This window comes from Octopus bimaculoides, chromosome 10 (genome assembly GCF_046866305.1).
Source record: "Octopus bimaculoides isolate indiv1 chromosome 10, ASM4686630v1, whole genome shotgun sequence".
NCBI lineage: Eukaryota > Metazoa > Mollusca > Cephalopoda > Octopoda > Octopodidae > Octopus > Octopus bimaculoides.
In genome coordinates this window covers 92,502,337-92,525,592 of record NC_142937.1, presented here as the reverse complement: position 1 = coordinate 92,525,592, position 23,256 = coordinate 92,502,337, and positions in this window count along the sequence as shown.

The following is a 23,256-nucleotide window of genomic DNA, read 5'->3' as shown; positions in this document are numbered from 1 at the left end:
TATAGGACATTCGCGTGGACATCATTTGGATTTGTGTATTTCTATGACATATGTGACGAGCTGGGGAGATTTTGGGAGCGTCTACGATCTACTGTCTATCATCTTTTTAAAAGGAAGGGCAAACAAGATGATAACTGGAGGATGGTTCCCACATAGTGACTGAAGTAAAACGGATGGCGGAGAGAAGAGATTTTTGTAGGAATTTTGATTTTTGTGAAAACGAGCAGAAAATGTTTACTATATTTTCAGGAGTAGAATCTATACTTGAGAAATAACGGACGGATAAAAGATAAAAACCTACTTTGAAAAATTATTAGAGATGATTCCTAACCATATTGTGAATCAAGGGAGCTTGATTTTCTTGTTAAATCTAACACTAATCCTCCAATAATTGTAGATAGTGGCCTTTGCCTGCATTCCTGCGGCTCATCTCGCATGACGTCTGAAGGGCGTTATCAGATTTTCTTGTGTGATATATGAACTTGAAAGATAGCTTCAGTGATCTTTGTTGCTTTGAATAATACGAGAAGGAAACACATTTCTTGCTTAGAGTTGGAGAGCATAAAACTGGTTGGGGGCTGATATTTTAACTGGTTTGAAATACCATATATATATATATATATATATATATATATATATATATATATATATATATATATGTATGTGTGTATGTATATAAAGTTCTCTGGAATTAATTTTCCATTGAAAACTATAATTAGTTTTCAGAATATATTCTTCAATTCAATCGTAAAATATATTCAGAATATTGTAGAAGGTGTGAATATATCTATATTAGTGAAAATTCTATTCTTTAAAAGACTAGAAATAGAAATATTGCGTGCTTCATATGAATGGATTTAATTTTCAATTCATCTCTATTTACAATAGTGAAACAAATCGACAGAAGACAGAAGTTTAGTGAGAGAATTCTGGTTGTCTTACTAGTAGTATTTGGTAAATGGTTGGGTGACGTAAGAATCAGCATATAGAAATAAAGAAATAGAGAACAAAAGAGAGAGAGAGAGAGAGAGAGAGAGAGAGAGATTGAGACTGAATGAAACGAAAATGGAACAAGTCACAAGACTTGGAAGCCGAAAGAACGAAGAAGTAAGCGAGGAAAGACGAACACTTTTGCATTGCTGTATATACATATGCATATACAGACACATATATCTATGTGTGTATATATATATATATATATATATATATATATATATATATATATATATATATATATATATATATATATATATATATATATATATATATATATGCATACATGCATCTATATATTTGAGTATGTGTGCATGTATGACGTGGTTTATTTCGATTGGCTGTTAAAATTCAGGTGATTGCAAATGTCCACCAATGAACGATAAAATCTGGAAACGATTGTGAATGAATGAAAGACTCAATGAATATCCACTAACATAACAACAACGTAACAATCGTAGCCGCGCGTTTCCACACACACTACGCACTGACTTACGTATTAACTGTTGCAATCTCCAGCCAGCATATTGCACGCATGTCTTTGACTATTCGACTGTTTGACCGACTAAATGTCTTCTATTCCAATCACTCTCTCTCTCCCTCTACCCCCTCTTACTAAATTCCAACATATCTGAAACAATAAACTCTCTTCCAACAACTCTTGTCCTCCTCTCTCTACTTAACCATGTATATATCCAAACATTTCTTTTATAATTCTCTACTTTCACTTTCGGTTTTACTTTCTGTCAATCTTTCTGTTGTGGTTGTATGACAGCTGTAGTGGTTCTTGTTGTTGTGATGCATTTGTTGTAGTATTGGTGGTAGTTCTACTTGCATTTGTCGTCATGGTGGTGGCTTATTGCCGTGATGATGATGATGATGACGGCTGTTGTGATGGTGGTAGTCATAGTGGTTTCTGTTGCTGCTTATATATCTGTCTAACTACTTAAACTTCCCTTCTGTCTATCTATCTATCTATCTATCTATCTATCTATCTATCTATCTATCTATTATCTATTTATCTATCTATCTGTCTGTCTGTCTATCAATGTATGTATGTATGCATGTATCTATCTATACATTACACCATCTCCCTGTCTTTCTGTTTCTCCTTCTCTCCCCCTTCCCCAACTGTCTATATATATATATATACACACACACATATGTTGGTAGATAGATAGCTACAGAAAGAGATCGACAGATAGATAGCTGGTAAGTGTAATATATATATATATATATATATATATATATATATATATATATATATATATATATGTATGTATACACATACATACATATATATATATAAACATACATATATATATATATATATACATACATATATATATATATATATATATATATATATATATATATATATATACATTTACATATTCATATATCGATATGTGTGTATATATGCGTGTATGTATGTAGGTGTGTGGGGGTATGTGTGTGTACCCCCCGTTTTCTGGGATGACATCATTACCAAACGAATTGACGTCAAACGAATGCTTAAGTTCACAACTTGCTTTTTCTTTTGTTTAGTTATCATATTATCATTATTATAACCATTATTATTATTATTATTATTATTATTATTATTATTATTACTACTATTCATTCGCTGCATCCTTCTTCCCCACCACTCGCAGTATCCTTGATATTTCAGTGAAAACCTATGCGTTTATTATAGAAATCAGATGACAGAAGTTTCTTGCCTCCCACTCTCGTCTTCTTTCTCTCCCACCTCAATATCTCTCCTTCTATTTCTCTCACTTCGTCTGCATCTTACCTTGTCTTTCTTTCCAGTCCCCACCAACCTCGCTCTCTCTCTACATATATATACGTCTATAGTTCTGTATCTTCTCTTTTTCTTCCTCACATTCTATCTTCTCTCTCTCTCTCTCTCTCTCTCTCGCTCTCTCTCTCTGATGCACACACATCCTTTCCACACACGATTCCAACGCTCGTCACCCAATATTCATTGACAGAACAAGTAGTTCTTCTATTACAAATATCTAGAATTCATATTCTCTCGTACAACATCTCCGAATACAACTTACGGTCTATGGCTGAGAGTACGCAAAGCGTATAAACAGACGTTTAGACTCAAACGTATGCATGCACACACGCACACGCGCACACACGCACACGCGCACGTCCTCACGCGCACGTACACACAACTCATAAGACACATATGATATAACACTAAAACACATATTCATACAAATACTTTCATTTACTTGTCTCAGCCATTTGACTGCAGCAAATCGACCCCAGGACTTATTCTTTGCCAGCTTATTACTTATTCTATCGGTCTCTTTTGCCGAACCGCTATGTTACGGGGACGTAAACACACCAACATCGGTTGTCAAGCGATGGTGGGGGGACAAACACAAACACCCAAATACATACATACATACATATATATATATACGCGGGGCTTCTTTCAGTTTCCGTCTGCCAAATCCACTCACAAGGCTTTGGTTGGCTCGAGGCTCTAGTAGAAGACACCCAAGGTGCCATGCAGTGGAACTGAACCCGGGACCATGTGGTTGGGAAGCAAGCTTCTTACCACACAGCCATGCTGCGCCTATATATATTTAATACATGTATACTTAATATACGACAAAAAAAAACACGGTTAGAGAAATCTAGAGATGAGCTGCGTTGTTGGAAACCCCAATTTTGGTTAGGGCCTTTTTTCGTTGCCTGAGGCACATTGTTTTGGAAAGGTAGTTTTTGTTTTCAATTAAAGTAATGTTTCCTCGCGTAAGGGCGTTTTCCTTTGAGCAAGAATTTTGTACCGTGTATAATGATGATTATTTTCGAATTAAGAGCATTTTTCTTCGGGCAGCAAGAACATTCTTCTTTGGTTTCTAAGACTTTTCATTAAGCAAGGGTAATTTCTTCAAGAAGGGACATCTCTTTCCAGTAGCGCCCCCTCTTTCTCTCTCTCTTACACACACACACTTTATTTGTGGAGTTCATAATATTGTTGAAAGTCCCAATTGTCGTCTGGTCATCAAAGTTAACCACCGTCGAGCCTAGTTAGCAGCTAAATGAGTGACCGCTTGAGAATCCTGTGCGCTGTAAGTTACGTTGAATAGGCTCAAACATGGCAAGAGTGGTTACAAAGCTCACTTCGTAAACATGTGGTTTCAGGTTCAATCCTAATTCTCAACAACTGGGGCAAGTGTCTTCTACAATAGCTCAGAGCCAGTCAATGACGAGAACAGTGTGAAAGCCCAACCCACCCGCTCACTCGTTTGTGTGTGTGTGTGTGTGTGTGTGTGTGTGTGTGTGTGTGTGTGTGTGTGTGTGTGTGTGTGTGTGTGTGTGTGTGTGTGTGTGTGTGTGTGTGTGTGTGTGTGTGTGTGCGTGTGCATGTAAGTGTCTTCGTGTTTGTCCCCGCACCGCTTAACAACAGATCTTAGTTTGTTTTACGTTCTGAAACTTACCAAGCGTTTCGGCAAAAGTGACTGATAGAAGACGTTCCAAGTTTTAAAAAAGTACTAGGATCAATTTTTTTCAGCTAAACCCTTCAAATTGATTCCCCAGCATTACTGTAGTCCAGCGACCATAACACGTAAAAGAAAAAGACATTTTTCTCTTCGGTAAAACTTCTTAATCAACAAGAATAATTTATTTAGAGAAAAAGGCGTTTGTCTTCGAGCAAGATAATTTTTCATCAATATTAAATTTAATTTAACTACAGCAGGCACAACTTCTATAGAGACCAATGAAGATATAGCTTATATTAGGATGAGCTCTAACATCTATTCTGTAATCACCTGGGGTGGGGGACAAACATATACATACATACATACTTATATATATATATATATATATATACGACGGGCTTCTTTCAGTTTCTGTCTACCAAATTCACTCACAAGTCTTTGGTCGGCGGCGTGACTATAGCAGAACATACTTGCCCAAGGTGCCACGCAGTGGGACTGAACCCGGAACCATGTAGTTGGTAAGCAAGCTCCTTAACCCCCCCCCCCACACACACACAGCTACGTTTGCTATAACTAGTAATGTAGAGATAATTTTTATTAAAGTTATCTCCACAGATTTTTTATAGACATGCTTCTGTATAACGAACCGTTATGAGATTGAACACTGGACAAATGAACTTCGCAATGCAATATTTCTAAATAATAAAATTATGTCCTGGAATATTGTCACCTGAGTATCATTCAATTTTTAGACAATTTTTTTTCTCTTTGACTCTACACCAGCAAATTTACAATTCTCTATAATCACTAAGTGATTCAACGACTGTGCCGGGTGCGGTGAGATGAATGTTTCCGGTGATGATCCCAAATAAGTGTGATACTTCCGGTGTTATCATACATTAGTCACCAACTAATATTTGATTTATTTATTTTTCCCTTGGCGTATTTGATCTTCCTCGAAGTTTGTTTTAATGTTCGAAACATTAAAAATGCTTTCAACCACTTAACAATAGAATTACAAATTCTATTTTATCGATCGCTTTGTTATATAATTATTTTACTTTATATCACTGCCATCATTGCCAGCAATAGCCAGGCTGTTGCATCATTATTACCACAACCGCCATTAGCGGTAACTGCAAAATTATTGCGGTTAACAGCCCTCCTGTATAAATTATTTCGTTATTTCCTTGTTAGTCCAATAGCTTGGGAATTATGCAATGAAAATGAAAGTTTGTATACTCCAGGACAGAAAACTTCATGTCATTTCTAGGGAATCATAAAGTTTAAAGTTAAAAACTAGATTAACATAAAACGTTTGATTGCCGTTGTTTAACCGATGTCGGTTCTAATAGAAAGTATTCCAGCCGTAATGTCCCTGTCTATTATTTTTTCCATTCTGACATGCTATAACTAGTTATACGTTTATACAGTGTAACATCCCTTTTTATTTAAATGGGCTCATAAAGATTTGGCTGCTATTTCTAGTAGTTCAAGTCACTGCGTGTTTGCGGTTTTATACGAAGAGCCTTGTGTTTCATATTACAGTTCGACTCTCTTCTCAGAAAACCAATATATTCGAGACAGTACAGTTCTATATTATTTACATTATTTACATTTGACGGATATTTGTCCTCATCTTGTTTGTTGTTAACACAACGTTTCGGCTGATATACCCTCCAGCCTTCATCAGGTGTCTTGGGGAAATTTCGGATCTGGGTTCTCATTCCTAAGGTATTTTTCGATGTTATTATTATTATTCAGGTCACTGCAGTACTCTCCTGATATCCCCACGGGCATATGTCATAGTGGTTAAGAGCGCGGACTACTAACCCACAGAATGCATTGCTCGCCCCCCACCCCGGGACTATAATGGAAGACACCCAAATGCTACCGTGCAATGCGACTGAATCCAAAATCTCATGGATGCATTGCGAACATCTTAAGCGACCATTTTTAATTATAAGTTACAAATGTTTCCGTACCATCTCCATTTGCAGCGCCAGTTTACTTGATAATTGTCGATGAAATATCACGTAATGTTTGAGGGTTTTATAACCTGGAGAGACACTTTATCAGACTTGCATCAAAGGTGTGCTAAAACATTGTGGACGATGTAATATTCATATAACAAGAAACTGTCACGTACTGGGATTGAACCCGGTTGCGTGTGGTTAGGAAGCAAACTTCTTAGCACATTGCCAACCTTGAGCCTAAACATATATAAGCTGTATGATGCAAACAGGAAAATAGAACTGAAAACGTGAGTTTATGTACGTTTTTTTATCAATAATCAGCAGAATTTACAAAGTTGTTTAACGCACTTAATTCTTGGCCTCTGACTCACTCCGTGATTTCTGCCGATTATTAATAAAACAACCTGTACCTACCTACCTACCTACCTACCTACCTACCTACCTACCTACCTACATACCTACCTTCCTACCTACCTACCTACCTACCTACCTACCTACCTGCCTACCTACCTACCTACCTACCTACCTACATACCTACCTACCTACCTACCTACCTACCTACCTGCCTACATACCTACCTACCTACCTACCTACCTACCTACCTACCTACCTACCTACCTGCCTACCTACCTACCTACCTACCTACCTACCTACCTACCTACCTGCCGACCTACCTGCCTACCTACATACCTACCTACATACCTACCTACCTACCTACCTACATACCTACCTACCTACCTACCTACCTACCTACCTGCCGACCTACCTGCCTACCTACATACCTACCTACATACCTACCTACCTACCTACCTACCTACATACCTACCTACCTACCTACCTCCCTACCTACCTACCTACCTACCTACCTACCTACCTACCTTCCCTACCTACCTACCTACCTACCTACCTACCTACCTACCTACCTGCCGACCTACCTGCCTACCTACATACCTACCTACATACCTCCCTACCTACCTACATACATACCTACCTACCTACCTACCTACCTACCTTCCCTACCTACCTACCTACCTACCTACCTACCTACCTACCTACCTACCTACCTACCTCCCTACCTCCCTACCTACATACCTACCTACCTACCTACCTACCTACCTATCTACCTACCTACCTACCTACCTACCTACCTACCTACCTGCCTACCTACCTACCTACCTACCTACCTACCTGCCTACCTACCTTCCCTACCTACCTACCTATCTATCTATCTATCTATCATCATGGACGGACGGTAGACACATCGGCTCCCATGTAAGTTGCATTTTTCACCTCTTAAAAGACCTATTTTGTTTTAAAATTTTGTATAAGTTGTGTATAACACAAAATACTTCGTGAACATATATTTTTCAAATCGGAAATAGCTCTATTTAGAGCCTTATTTCCAAAAATTCAAACATATCTTCCTCGTTCCTAGCCATATTCTTTAAAACGAATATGGCTAAGGTTTTCAACGAGGCCGACTTCCCGCTCCTAATGCCAGAGGCGAAAACACTTAATGCCGTTCCGCATGAACGCAGACAAGTGATGAAGAAGAGCAATGATTCTGAGTCAACTGCTGCTGCCTCAACCACCACCACTACCACCATCACGTGTACAAACTCTGCTGCTACAGCAGTCTTGCCTGCCACCGTCACCAGTGACAACAACAACAACAACGACAAAGACAACAACAACAGCAACAACAACGACAACGACACAAATGTCCTTGCTAACACGACCACTGTCCTCACCACTGCTACTACCAGTGACAATAACAACAGCAACAACAGCAGGACACCGACCTTCAACACCAACACCACCACTACTTCGACAAACTCTGCCGCCACTACCACCACCTTTGAACCTGGCAGTACCAACACCACTGTCAATACCACCATCAACAACTACAAGACGAACAAGATAAACAACACCACAAACGCCACAAACAACATATCTGCCAGCATCACAAAAACAAATTTTGCCGATGCAACGAAAGAAAAAAGAACAATATTAACATTCACCCAAAAACAAATCAATGACACAAAATCCCTTCTCACGAAAGAAGGTGACACTGTACAAATACACATACCAAAAGCAATCATTGAAAATACAAACAAGAAGCACATATCATACAGACTTATCAACAAGAAAACGAAGCGACCGGAGAATTTCTCCACCCAAAAAATTGAGATTTGTCTCAAACCGATATGGCCCTTTCAAAGTCATGTTACTTGGGGACGAAAATTTGCCACGGTCCTAGTACGCTTTAAGAGCGAACAGTTAGCGAAGGAATTTTCAACACTCTCTCTCCACACAGATGACTTGGTGATGATACCGAGTTATCTTGGACAGAGAGTGACGAAGGTGACAGTAAAGAATGTCCCTTCACAAGTGGAAACACAGTGGATAGTAGGTTCTATATGCCTCGAAATGGAGGAGGCAAATATATTAGAAATTGCTACTGCAGAGGAGAAAAACTGGGAAGGGGGAAAAAAAGTCGAAGTCCTCCTCCACATCACTGAAGAGGAGTGCCAAAAGATCCCCACACACATCCAACTGGCAAAGGACCACAAGTTATATGTAGTGGTGGAAGGAAGGCGGCCACGTTGTTATGTATGCGGCAGCGAGGCACACCTCAAGGACAGTTGCCCAACCACCGCCAACCAAAAAAAGCAACAAGGGCAACCACCAAAACCCGGAAAAAAACCCCTACTACCAACACCACCATCAACAATCAAAACAAGAGAAACACAAGCAACACTGGCAACTGAGAAGACAACAGCATCTGCAAAAACAACAAGTGAGGAAGCAGGGGAAAAGAAAGAAAATTCCAAGACTGTTTCCCCCTCCCCCACATCACACACACCTCACACAAATAACAAGCCATCAGCACCAACAAAAACAGCAACACAACCACTCACACAAGCACACACAGACGCTCACAATTTGCCCCTACCCCCTTCCGATTCCTCAGAACCTTCGTCGGAAGATGAAAGTAATGAGGAATGGCAAATAGCCCAGAAAGGAAGGAGGAAGAGGAGCAAGAAAAGAAAAGCAAACACAAACAAAGCAGGGAGATACACAACTCCCGAAAACACTCCAGACACCAACACAAGCACACACAACTACAACACAAGCAACAAAACCCCAAAAGCAAGTACACACACAATGCTCACTGCCATCAACACAAAAAACTCAGAGTTGATGGAATACATCAACACAAAAACAAACATAACAAACGAAGACATAAAAACCAGCAACCACCCATACACAACACCGCCAGAACACATCAAAATACTACACATAACACCAACCCTGCACCACACACTAAAATCTATTTTTCCAAAGGCAGTTGGCAAATGCCAAAAATACCTGGCGAAAAAACTATATAGTGATCTCCTCGAAGAAAACCCGAAGGAGGAGACACAAAAACTCTCAAACGGTAAGTGACTCTCTTTATAAAACTTTAACACTCAAATCAAAATGATGCTCAAGATTGGTTGTGTAAATGCGCGTGGCTTGGGGTCCCCTTGGAAACAAGGGTACCTCCTAAATGACATAAAGTCACATAAACTAGAAATCATAGCCATAAGCGAGACCAGACTCCATGATCCGCGGGCCCTATCGTCCATGTTTGGCAGACAGTTTAACATTTATTTTTCTCCCTGTCTGCCGAGAATGGGCGGTAGTGGCACGGCGGTACTCTTTCGCAAGAGTCTGGCTCTCGAAGTAAAGACAGTATTCATAGACCCGGAGGGTAGATTGGTTGTTCTGGATGTCGATGGCAGCGATGGGTGTGCTTTTCGACTCATATCAGTATACGCACCACCTTTAACAGGTAGGCCGGATTTCTTTCGACGTCTAGAAGTATTCCTAGGAACGTCTCGTCCTTTACTTTTAGTGGGGGATTGGAATGCTACCTTGGACACGCATCTAGACTATGTGGGCAGAGATAGGAATAGACGGGGATGCAAATGCCTCAAAGACCTGCTCAGACGCTTTCAACTGTCTGACAGGTACCGACTCGATTACCCGAATGCGCCAATGTGGACATGGACAAACCGCATCGGGTCGTCGAGATCGTATCTAGATAGAATACTGTGTAGGAGAGTAGATAGAGATAGCATAGGGTGTCCACAATTTCACATAGTCAGCTACACGGATCACAAACTTGTGACGTGTACGCTAGACTTAGATAAGACACATAGGCAGGGCTCCGGTTACTGGAAACTAAACGCGTCTTTCCCGTCGAGACCAGTTTTCAGAGACCGGATTAGCACGTTAGTAAAGAGGGCTTTGACAGGAGCCATCATCAATAACAAATGGTGGTTTGCCCTCAAGAGAGCAATAAAAGCAGAAGCGGTTAGGTATAGCAAAGCACTAGCCATAGACAGAAACAGAGTAGAGGGTGAACTAGTTAAGAAGCTAGAAGAGGCAATTAGAAGTGGCATCGCATCCGACGTTTTGGCGGCGAGGTTGGCCCTTGACCAACACTTCAACGCCAAACACGAAGGGTGCGTTGTCAGGGCTAGGATGCGTGCTCTAAGAAACGAAGGTGTTGGAGCCGCACGAGAGGCCCGGGTGGCGGAGGCGCAACAGGGCAACAAAGCCACCATTCGGTCTCTGGTGGACGAACAGGGGCGCGAACTGCTCGAGCCAAGCAAAATGTGTGAGGCCTTTCAGCGGCACTTTGCTCGACTGTTTGGGACGAATGGCGAGCGAGAACGCAGGGTGGACTTCAGTGCCTACCTGCACAGCCTGCCACGACTCTCGACAAGAGAGGCGGAGTGCTGCGAAGGTGCCATCACGGCGGCGGAAGTGAGGGACGCGATGGCGGGATGCTCGAGGGACAAATCTCCGGGTTTGGATGGTCTGCCCTACGAGCTTTACAACTGTAAGCCAGACTTGTTTGGAGACGTCTTGGTGGCGGTGTACTGCAACTGGCAGCAAAACGGGAGCATTCCCGGTTTTGTGAGTCGAGGAGCCGTAACGCTGCTGAAGAAAGATCCAAACAAGGGGGACGTCATAGATAACTTTAGGCCCATCACTCTGCTCAATGCAGACTTGAAAATTTTGGCCAAGGTGTTAGCCAAGCGGTTGGCGCTTGTCATCGAGAAACTGATCGGCAAGGCGCAAACGTGCGCGGTGCCGGGCAGGAGCATCCATGACAACCTCCATCTGATGCGCTACATCATAGAGAGGGTAGTTAAGGAACCTGGCATGGGTGGGGCCCTGATCAATTTAGATCAATCGAAAGCTTTCGATAGGGTAGACCATCAATACTTGGAGGCTGTCCTCATAGCAGCCGGCTTCGGTCCCATTTTCCGCGGCTGGATGGCTGCCTTGTACAGAGGCATCCGTTCGGTAGTTCGCGTCAATGGGCATCTATCAAGACCCTTCGACATTGCACGTTCGGTCCGTCAGGGATGCCCCCTCTCGTCGCTTCTGTACGTGTTGACTCTCGAGCCACTACTGCGGAAGCTGGCGATTCTGAGGGGCATCCCGCGAGAGTTGGGATGCGGGACGAGCGTGTCGGCATACGCGGACGACGTCACCGTCATAGTGTCTAGCCAAAAGCACATCGAGCTTGTCGGCGAGACACTGAGAGACTACGAAGCGGTAACGGTAACGGCACCTGGAGAAGCAACCCCATGCCGTCAAGTAGCGCCTCCGTCGTGGGACGTTGGACTGACGGTCCGGTTGAGATGCTCGGGGTCTGGTTTCGTCCAGACCTCCAAACGGAGAAGAACTGGGACGAGATAACGAGAAGGGTGGCCACTCTAGCCCGGCAATGGGCCGAGAGGAAGCTTTCCCTGAAAGGTCGGGCGGAGGTGGCGAACACGTACATCGCGTCCGTCATCTACTACCGCCTGACCGTCGTTCCTTGTCCCGACCCTACCATCACCAAACTGGAGCGCATCCTCTTCCGCTTCTTGTGGAAAGGAAGCGTTCCGATGGTTAGGCGATCCGTTTGCTGCCAACACCCGTTAAAAGGAGGACTGGGCATGCCGTGGTTGATGATGCGCAGACACGCGCTGAGACTGCGATATCTCCGGCTCTACGTAGACAGCGGTGAACAGGTGTGGTCACCGTTTGTGCGGCGCGCTTTCCAGCAGATCGTCTCCATGACCGAACTGCAGTCATGGATCAAGAAGAGGCCGAGGAAGGGCGAATGGCACCGCGAGTGTCGCGCTGCTCTTCGGCAACTCCAACAACCCGGGTCAACCTTGAGCGACTGCATCACAACTAACGCATTCTATAGTGGATTAGTGGAGGGAAGGTACGACGACGATCTCGGGGCGAACCTGGGCGTCGACGAGGAATACCTGACCCGCCTGTTTAAGACGACCTTCGGGCCGGGACCTATGGACAACTTCCAGAGATCCCTGGCCTGGCAGTGCTATCGAGAAGCACTACCCGTTCGGGATAAGCTCTACAGGCATGGCTCGAGAAACACGGGGCCGACCTGTCCGAGATGCCGGCAGAGCGACGAAACCGTTCTGCACGCACTCGTACAGTGTCCCACCATTTCGGAGCTGTGGGCTTACGTCGAACAACTGCTATCGCGTGTGGGACGAGTCGGTCTATCAGCCGAGTCTATCGTGAATATTGTCGCGCCTCCTTCCTTTAAACGGGAAGGAAGAGCTATTTTCATCGTACTTGTGGCTATGGCGAAAGAATGTGTATGGTGGACGCGTCTGAAAGGTCTAGAGACAAAGACTTTCCTCTCTGGGCAATCTCTCATCAACTTCTTCAAGTATCACCTGAAGAGGAAGTTGAGAGTAGAAAGGGAAGTCTTGTCTAGTGAATGCTTCAAAAAAAGATGGGTGAATGTAGCAAGGATGGCACGTGTGAACGACGGAGCCATCTTGAGCATAACCCTATGAACAAGAAAAAAAACAAAAAACAAAAAGGCAAAAGAGAGTCACTTACTGTTATAGTTTCTTCAATGAGAATATTGACCAAGGTTACCGTGGTCTTTTCCGTGGGCTTTTCCTTCCACGGCTAAACCTAAACTGTCCTCCCCTCTTTTTACACGAGAACATTACTGTGTGATACACGATCCCTATTGATCGGCCTTTCCTTTTCTTTTCTTTTTTTTTTCGATCCCTTTTGATCGAACTGCCCCTTTTTCCCTTCCTACGATCCCTTTTGATCGACACCACCATTTTTTTTTTTTTTCCTTCCTTCCCCCTCCCAAAAAGAAAAGCTCTACATTGTATTTGTCCCATCTTCGTTGAGCCCTGTGTGGCTAATAAAAGAAATGTATCTATCTATCTATCTATCTATCTATCGCGCATCCTCTTCCGCTTCTTGTGGAAAGGAAGCGTTCCGATGGTTAGGCGATCCGTTTGCTGCCAACACCCGTTAAAAGGAGGACTGGGCATGCCGTGGTTGATGATGCGCAGACACGCGCTGAGACTGCGACATCTCCGGCTCTACGTAGACAGCGGTGAACAGGTGTGGTCACCGTTTGTGCGGCGCGCTTTCCCGCAGCTCGTCTCCATGACCGAACTGCAGTCATGGATCAAGAAGAGGCCGAGGAAGGGCGAATGGCACCGCGAGTGTCGCGCTGCTCTTCGGCAACTCCAACAACCCGGGTCAACCTTGAGCGACTGCATCACAACTAACACATTCTATAGTGGATTAGTGGAGGGAAGGTACGACGACGATCTCGGGGCGAACCTGGGCGTCGACGAGGAATACCTGACCCGCCTGTTTAAGACGACCTTCGGGCCGGGACCTATGGACAACTTCCAGAGATCCCTGGCCTGGCAGTGCTATCGAGAAGCACTACCCGTTCGGGATAAGCTCTACAGGCATGGCTCGAGAAACACGGGGCTGACCTGTCCGAGATGCCGGCAGAGCGACGAAACCGTTCTGCACGCACTCGTACAGTGTCCCACCATTTCCGAGCTGTGGGCTTACGTCGAACAACTGCTATCGCGTGTGGGACGAGTCGGTCTATCAGCCGAGTCTATCGTGAATATTGTCGCGCCTCCTTCCTTTAAACGGGAAGGAAGAGCTATTTTCATCGTACTTGTGGCTATGGCGAAAGAATGTGTATGGTGGACGCGTCTGAAAGGTCTAGAGACAAAGACTTTCCTCTCTGGGCAATCTCTCATCAACTTCTTCAAGTATCACCTGAAGAGGAAGTTGAGAGTAGAAAGGGAAGTCTTGTCTAGTGAATGCTTCAGAAAAAGATGGGTGAATGTAGCAAGGATGGCACGTGTGAACGACGGAGCCATCTTGAGCATAACCCTATGAACAAGAAAAAAAAATAAAACAAAAAGGCAAAAGAGAGTCACTTACTGTTATAGTTTCTTCAATGAGAATATTGACCAAGGTTACCGTGGTCTTTTCCGTGGGCTTTTCCTTCCACGGCTAAACCTAAACTGTCCTCCCCTCTTTTTACACGAGAACATTACTGTGTGATACACGATCCCTATTGATCGGCCTTTCCTTTTCTTTTCTTTTTTTTTTCGATCCCTTTTGATCGAACTCCCCCTTTTTCCCTTCCTACCATCCCTTTTGATCGACACCACCAATTTTTTTTTTTTTTTTTTTTCCCTTCCTTCCCCCTCCCAAAAAGAAAAGCTCTACATTGTATTTGTCCCATCTTCGTTGAGCCCTGTGTGGCTAATAAAAGAAATGTATCTACCTATCTACCTACCTACCTACCCACCTACCTACCTACCTGCCTACCTACCTACCTGCCTACCTACCTACCTACCTACCTACCTATCTACCTACCTACCTACCTACCTACCTACCTACCTATACACACACACACGTTTGTATGCATATATATATATACACACTTACACAAACATACATACTTGTGTGTGTGTTTGTGTGCGTGCTTGCGTACGTGCTTACGTGTGTGTGTGTGTGTGTGTGTGTGTGTGTGTGTGTGTGTGTGTGCGTGCTTGCGTATCTATGTATCTATGTATGTATGTACGTGTGTAATACGTGTGAGCGTACTTTAATGCCCCAAATCTCGTGAGTCATTTCACCAAACAATACTGAACCACGCCCGAATGAACACTGTTTTCGTAGTTTTTTATTTTATTTAAACAAACAAGTCATCAATAGCGTTCGTATAACAAGAAAAGGCCTGATCCCGTGGGCAGAAAAGGCGGGGAGCTGTGAGGTTTTGAGAAAGGAAATCTCTTGGAAGAAACACGTGGCTTTATGTAGATATAAACACATCGTTCACCCGCACCACTATCTATCTTTATTACGAGAGCAAATATTTAGAATTCAGTTCTGTTTCGAAGAATCGTAACGTATTCTAGTTAAATATTCGTTAGGGTTATTTATTGTCGCTGACCACGACATTCAAATTTTTTTTCTCCGTGTTTTTCTCCTTGTTTTTCTCCTTATTCTTTCTGTTGAAGAGCGTAGCTCGAAACGTTAAAGACTTTCTCTATTCCCGAGCGTTAAACTAATACATCCTTTTATTGTTTACACCACCTGTCCTCGTCTGTTGTTGTTTTTCTCGTAAATTCTCCCATTATTTATTGAAAGTTTTATCAGAAAGTAATAAATTAAGTGTGTTGGTTTGAATACGATGCCTCTACTTCGTCTATGATCTGAAATATAAATTGGTGCGGAGAGGACATTTACATAGCACTAATACTAAGTGCTATTCAGAAATGCTGCTAAGCATTTTGTCCGACGCGCTGACGATTTTAATCGATCTACAGATTGGAAGGGCGTTAAAAATATCCTGCTATTTCTGCTTGCGACCAACACCAACAACTTCGTTATTGATACGTTGTTATCAGAAAACAATCACACACGCAAATACACGAAAAAACAAAACAAAAACAAAAGCCCGGCTTTGATCGATTTTCTTGTTTGCTGGTTTGGTTGGCTGTTTGGCTGGTTGGTCTGCCTGTCTCTGTGTTCCTGCTTTTGTTTATTTTTAAATGTCTGCTTAATTTAGTTTAAATCACATTCGTCACGTTTTACTCTGAAGTCTCACGCGCGCACACATAAACATTATGTATAGAGTCCTTCATTGTATACATGTGGATGTGTGTGTGTGTGTTTGTATGTGTGCGCAAGTGCGTATGCGCGTGCTTGTGTGTATGTGTGTGTGCTTGTGTGTGTGTGTGTGTTTGTGTGTGTGTGTGTTTGTGCGTGCGTGTGTGTATGTATGTATGTGTGCGTGTGCGCTTGTGTGTTTGTGTACGTGGCATGTGTGTTTGTGTGTATGTGTTTGTATGTGTATGTGACGCGTGTGTATGTGACCGCGCTCGTGTGTGTGTGTGTGTGTGTGTGTGTGTGTGTGTCTGTCAGATTAAGCAAAACAGTGAAGTAGTGATTTCCCATAAAACTGTGTAGATGTCTCTCTTACGCACTGATCTCTGCAGACTTGAGCTTGTCTTCTGATGTTGTAAAGGTTCGTGTCGTGTCGAAAGTTAAAAGTTATTCCCGCTTTTTTTTCTTGTTATTACACTGAAGAGCTCCCATGTTTTCCCCCACCCCACCCACTCCACCAGCAACAGCTCGAACTGTGAAAATGGCGTAAGGGATTAAAGAATATAAGGCCGACGGCAAACTTTAAGGACGTTCCAGAGAAAATGTCTGCTAACGGTTAAGCATCATTGCAATGAACAAGTATATATATAAATATAATATAAATGATATATAAGTATATGCATATATATGTACATACCTACATCTATATGTATATATACATGCATATATGGGTACAGGACGTCAAAGAAACGTGAACAAAAAGAGAAACGAGAACATAAAAAAACATAGAAAACGAACTTTTTTTCGAACAACGACAAAAACAAATAGAGAAACGAGACAGGCAGCATAAAGAACAATCCCTTCATCAGTTGTCCCCTGTTTTATCTACTTTGCACGCTACAGAAATTATTCAGAGACAAATACCCGCATACCAACGTATTGATCCCAAATAAATCGAAACTCATTTATTTAATTGATCGAATGAGAAAGCTTTATTATATCAAAAACTGTGATTCTTTTAACCAATATCGTTAGTTCGATAACATCTATTGAGCAAAGAACAGCAGAAATATTCAGATAAAAAAAAACCCAAAACAAATACACACTCACACACACACACATACATACACATATACACACACATGCATATACACATACATGAACACTTATACACACACACACACACACACACACACACACACACACACGCGCACGCATATATACATATATACCCACACATACATACACATATGCACATATATGCACACATAAGTATACATACATGCGCACGCACACTAACTCTCTACGCACTTTTGTATAAAATAACCATTACCAACAGCTTTAGCTGCGATTAGATGAATAATTTCTTGTATTCAATATATTCCTCCGTTTGTAAATTCAAACGTGTGTATTATATATTTCAGTATACATCCGTGAGTTTGTGCCTGAGTGTGTGGATGTATATCTGTGTGAATTCATGTAGGAGTGGCTGTGTGGTACGTAGCCTGCTTACGAACCACATGGTTCCGGGTTCAGTCCTACTGAGTGGCACCTTGGGCAGGTGTCTTCTACTATAGACTCAGGTCGACCAAAGCCTTGTGAGTGGATTTGGTAGACGGAAACTGAATGAAGCCCATCGTATATATATATATATATATATATATATATATATATATATATATATATATATATATATATATATATATATATATATATATATATATATATATATATATATATATATATGGTGGTGCATCAGCATGGCCGCAGCTCTGAGCTGAAACTTTGAAATGAAATATATACAAATAATAAATGAGTCTATGCATATATACGTGCGTGTGTATGTTTGTGTGTCTGTGTTTGTCCCCCCAACATATATATATATACATACATATATATATATATATATATATATATATATATATATATATATATATATATATATATATATACACACACAAATATGTAAACAAAATTAAGGGTTCAGCAACAGGTTGCTTCACCACATACCGAAGTTCAGAAATAGCAGCTAAAAATGCTGAAACTCCAACAGATAGCAGTTAACTGCTACTGCTATCTGTTGAAGTTTCAGCATTTTTAGCTGCTATTTCTGAACTTCGGTATGTGGTGAAGCAACCTGTTGCTGAACCCTTAATTTTGTTTATAAATGTATAAGAACTTTTAAATAAGTTCCACACCGATAATGGTGCTTACATACCGAAGGGCTTGGTAAAAATTATTAATTATTAATTTATTAATAAATTGATAATCCTTTACCCTTTTAATTGTAATATATATATATATATAATTGATACATATTAATTGTTGTTCATCAAAGTTATCTCCATTTTCTGTTTTCTTTATACATACATGTATGCATACACCCCCCCCCCCACATATATATATATATATATATATATACACATATATATATATATATATATATATATGCACACATATACATAAACATAAATGTATATATGATACATGCATATATGTATGTGTGTTTGTACATATCTGTGTGAGTGTGTGTGTATGCATGTGTGTGTGTGAGTATATGTGTGTGTGTGTGTGTATGTGTGTGTGTGTGTGTGTGTGTGTGTGTATGCGTGTGTGTACGTTTGTGCATATGTGTGTCAAAAGTAGTCTTCCGTATAGACTATAATCGGCTCGTAAATCACCTAGTGAAAGTGTCAAATAATGAAATTCTTTTGTAGTTGCTGTGATGGTAGGAATGCTGTTTGTAGAGCTATGAGTCATAGCGGGGACCAGGCGTAAGAGGCACGGTGGGAGAAGTGTTAGCAAAACGGGTGCCGGAGTCTCTTATTTATGATAAGGTTTTCTGTGGTGTCATCAAATCTTTAGGTACCAAAGGCTGTGTGTCATAGGTAACTGACAAGCAATTGTTTGATACACACACACACACATATATGTATGTATATATGTATATTAATATATATATATATATATATATATATATATATATATATATATATATATATATATATATATATATATATATATATATATATATATATATATGCATGTATGTACGTATGTAGCCAGTCATTGAACGATATCTTCCAAGAGGACACGCCAACTCTATGAACTTGCTGGAAGTCTTAATAATTTCGTCATGCACCGTGGATCCAGAGATGATAAGGTAGCCATAGATCTGTGAAACTATCTTGATTGAGCTGAGTAGTTTAGTTTAGATTTTAGAAAAAAAGGGGAAAAGGTGGGGGGAAATAAATTAAACTGACAATTTAGGCAAAATTTAGAGGGAAAAAATCACCATTAAAAAGGTTTAGAAGCAGTTCTAAGATTTTCGATTCCCAGACCGGGCATTGTGAGTGTTTATTGAGCGAAAACACCTAAAGCTCCACGAGGCTCCGGCAGGGGATGGTGGCGAACCCTGCTGTACTCTTTCACCACAACTTTCTCTCACTCTTTCTTCCGGTTTCTGTTGTACCTGTATTTCAAATGGCCAGCCTTGTCACACTGTGTCACGCTGAATCTCCCCGAGAACTACGTTTAGGGTACACGTGTCTGTGGGGTGCTCAGCCACTTGCACGTTAATTTCACGAGCAGGCTGTTCCGTTGATCGGATCAACTGGAACCCTCGACGTCGTAAGCGACGGAGTACCAACAGAACAGAATATGCTATGGGGTTTACCTTTAGCGTATTAGGAATGCACCTAGTGGTCATTCCTCTTATATGCATGTATATCAGTGGGGTCATCGGAGGGTTGATCCTAGAAGTTTTCTATATATATATTTGCTACCGCTACCACCACCGTCGACACCACCACCATCACTACCGCGACCAACACTACCATCAACACCTCCACAACCACCGTCGCCACAACAAGCCTCCCCCCCGCCGCAGCCGCCACCACCACCACCACCACCCCACTACTAGACAAATAGCGGCACTAATACATTTTTATTATCTCGTTAACGTCTCGACGTTATACTTAATACCAGATTTATGGTTCACTTCGATAGCTTTCCATTGGTTTGTTTAGTTGAAAGAATGGTTGTGGTGGTGGTGGTGGTTGTGGTGGTGGTGGGTGTTGACAGTGTTGATAGCAGTAGTGGTGTTGCTGTTGGTTATGGTGCTGCTGCTAGTCAAAGGAAAGGATGGGAGATGATTGTGGTGGGAGTGGGACAGACACACACACACATATGAATACAAACACAAACACACACACACAATCGCGCACACACACACACACACTGTGACACTTAAATAATCATAAAGGTGAGCTACCTCTGAATAACATCCTGCGTCATTTTGAGTCACGATGAAGAAAAACATTGGTTTCTAATTTTGGCACAAGGCCAGCAATTTCGGGGGAAGGGGCTAAGTCGATTACATCTACCCCAGTAATCAAGTGGTTCTTATTTTATCGACCCCGAAGACATAAAATGCGAAGTCGACCTCGACGGCATTTGAAACCAAGACGTGAAGATAGACGAAACGCCATTAAGCATTTCTCTCGGCGAGCTAACAATTCTTTTCTACTCTAGGCACAAGGCCAGAAATTTTGGGGAAGGGAGCCAGTCGATTAGATCGACCCCAGTACACAACTGGTACTTAATTTATCGACCCCCCCCCCGAAACGATGAAAGGCAAAGTCGACCTCGATGGAATTTGAACTCAGAACATAAAGACAAACGAAACACCGCTAAGCATTTCGTCCGGCATGCTAACGATTCTGCCAGCGCGCCGCCTTAAAACCGTAACAAATATTCTTTTCTACTCTAGGCACAAGGCCCAACATTTTTGGGGAGGGGTTCAGTGGATTAGATCGACCCCAGTAAAGGACAAACGTGTAGTGCGCGCACAACGGATTTCCGTTTTCACGCAAGATGACCGAACGCATCGAACAGAGACCATAAATCCATGTCTCATGACCAGTGATGATCTCCATGAAGTCCTGAGCAATCTCCAGCAGGAGCTGCTTCTGCCGCTCCTGGTGACGAATTTCGCCGACACTCTCCGCATGCGCAAATCCTTCATTAAAACGGAACGAACCGAACCTGTGCTTATTCCCACTTCGTGAGCAGTCAGTTTCCTGGATTGTTACACGATAGTCTTCCATAGCTATTCGCCCAATCTCCTCAATCGGCTCCTCGTTACGGCGTGCGGATGGCCTGCCTGAGCGTGCCTCGCTCTCCGATGAGGTGTGGCTGGCAACTGACGCGGGGTACCGGTGTGAAGATTTTCATACATGCGTAGGGAGGGTGGAGTCACTTCGCACCCTAAAGATTTTGCGCACAAGACATTAAGTTGTTGTAGGAAAAGAATAAAGTCGGATGCTTTTTGAATACAGCTCATGCATATAGATAGATAGATAGATAGATAGATAGATAGATAGATAGATAGATAGAAAGGGATTGAGAGAGAAAGAGAGAGAGAGAGAGAAATAGATAGTCAGATAAACAAACTGACATATGTGTGTGTGTGTGTATGTGTATTCATATGCATGTAAATAGATAGATAGATAGTCAGACAGACAGACAGACAGACAGACAGATAGATATATAGATAGATAGACAGATAGACAGACAGAAAGATGATATATATGTATATATATATATATATATATATATATATATATATATATATATATATATATATATATATATATATATATATATTGAGAGAGAGAGAGAGAGAGAGAGAGAGAGAGAGATTGTTTGTGAGAAACAATTACCATACCAAAGAGCCGCATAGCGACTTAAAAATACTGCTGACACAGCAATTCCGTTGAACTAAAATGTTTGCTACAACGAAGCCAGTTATTTATAAACGCTTCAATATTGATTTTGTTTTCCTGTAAACGGATAGTTTTCCTAAGGCTTCCTTCAATAAACAGCAAAACCAAAAAAACAAGACAAACATGTTTTCCACCACTCTCTCTGGCTCATAAGCTTCCTACGTAACTGAATTGAGGATGAGGATGGAATATTACTGCTCTCTTCTCAATCCTTGCTATATATTAACCGTTCTTATTTTACGGTTAATAACCACAACTCCACTGCGTTTATGGGACACATACTCAGTTTCATTGTTTCCACTGTCATAAAAAGCGGGATGTACCACAATGATAGGCCGACGAAAGGAATCAACGTATAAGCTAGGCCCAACAGAAGCAGTAACGACATTTCCTTAAAAAAATAAAAGAAAACATAAACCTCAGAGTCTTAGAAAAAAACACGAATAGGACTTTAAATAATGTAGTCGTGGGTGTGTGCCAGCGCGCCATCTTTAGGCTGGCGTATCGAAATTTATATTACTTTAATGATTCTGTTATTGGAGAAACACAGAATATACGTGTGTGTATGTATATATGTATGTGTGTGTTTGTGTGTGTGTATACACATATACATTTACACAAATTCATATGTATATATATGTGTGTGTATATGTATATATACACGCACACACACACTCACAAATATATATGTATGTACATATGAGTCTGTGTGTGTGTGTGTGTGTGTGTGTGTGTGTGTGTGTGTGTGTGTGCGTGTGTATATTTTGGGTTTTAGATAAACGTTTATTGATAATTGTAGGGAAATATTTTAAAGGTCTTCTGCTCGTCGCCCAAAACTCCGCGAGGGGCCACTGCCAACATTCATGCCATGGGTTGGTTATTACTGTCCAATGCTATGGCAGGGAAAGAAAAGAAGGTAAGGTCAGTGATCAGAGATCTGTTACAAACTGGACTGGACAACAGCAACAACGACTACAACAACAACGACTACAACAACTATAGCCACTAGTAACTTAACCAGCAAGGTAACCTCAACATGGCCAC